General features: G+C 43.7%; 1 pseudogene; it reads left to right on the forward strand.

Moving 5' to 3' along the window:
• Positions 1 to 130: 130 nt before the first annotated feature.
• LOC105979889 lies at positions 131 to 565 on the forward strand (annotated as a pseudogene).
• Positions 566 to 1,318: the final 753 nt, after the last annotated feature.

Consider the following 1,318-nt stretch of genomic DNA (forward strand, 5'->3'; position numbering starts at 1 on the left):
AGTACTGTGAGCCCCATGTTGTGGACAGGTGTAACTACGGGAGTAGAAAGCCTTGTCTTTTTCCCGTGGAAAACTGCAGACATGTTTAATCCAGTGTCTTGAAGGCATTGCTATGGGTAAAAGATTCATGATGGTTGCACAGAAGTGTGGGAAATCGCGAGGGACCGTGTTGCTTTGTGTTCTGGCAGGGAAGCACTGGAAGCACCCAGAAGGCCGGGGGAATGCTGGTGGCTTGCATCCTCACAGGACCAACTTCGACAAATACCATCCGGGTGACTTTGGAAGTCAGTATGCGACATTACCACTTGAAGAGGAACCAGAACTTCTGCCCAACTGTGAACCTCGATAAAGTGTGGACCTTGGTCAGTGAGCAGACCAGGGTCAATGCTGCCAAAAACAAGACTGGAGCTGCACCCAGCATGGACGTGGTTCGGTCGGGCTACTACACAGTTCTGGGGAAGGGTAAACTTCCAAGCAACCTGTCATCATGAAGGCCAACTTCTTCAGCAGAAGAGCTGAGCAGCAGATTAAGGGTGTTGGGGGTGCTTGTGTCCTGGTGGCTTGAAGCTACGCGGAGGTTTAATTAAAAGTTAAAAATGACTTTTCAAAAAAAAAAAAAAGGGTTGTTCAAGACCCCAATAAAATGATTCAAAAAAGAGTCTTACATAGCCTCTCTTCATCTGAAACCAAGCTAATGGCTTCCTCTTCTGTGTGTTTGTCTTTTATTTATCAATTATAAATAGAGTCTCTTACATAAATACACACATTATTGTACGGTGGCTACACACGAAGGTGAATAGAATTCAATTAGGTGCTAACACCTCCACCAGGTGGAGGAAAATACTATTTGCTTAGGAGTATAGACATCTGAAATTAAAGCCTCACGTAGTTAGACAACAATATTTAATGAACACTCACTCACACTGAAATAGCTGGGATTCTGCGGCATACAAGGTGACCTGGTGGCACTGTGGGTCAGACACGGGACTCTTCACCTCAAGCTTGGAGGTTCAACCTATCAACCGCTCCATAGGATGAAGCTGTCTTCTGTGGTAAAGATTACAACCTCAGAAAGTCAATATAGGGTCTCTATGGGTCAAAATCAATATGGGTTGAGTTTTTTTTACTTGCTATGAGTATACACTCTCTAAATGAGAGGATATTGTAGAGAGAACTACACCTCATAATATTAAAAGATATATGATATAGGTGGCTGTGGTGGTTAAAGTTATGTGTCAATGTGGCTGGTCCATGATTCCCACTAGTTCGGCACATAAGTAATCATCCTCTGTATCACGACCAGTTGTAAGTAGATAAC

This window comes from Echinops telfairi, unplaced genomic scaffold (genome assembly GCF_000313985.2).
Source record: "Echinops telfairi isolate 266 unplaced genomic scaffold, ASM31398v2 ScPeMD7_7469;HRSCAF=8507_1, whole genome shotgun sequence".
NCBI lineage: Eukaryota > Metazoa > Chordata > Mammalia > Afrosoricida > Tenrecidae > Echinops > Echinops telfairi.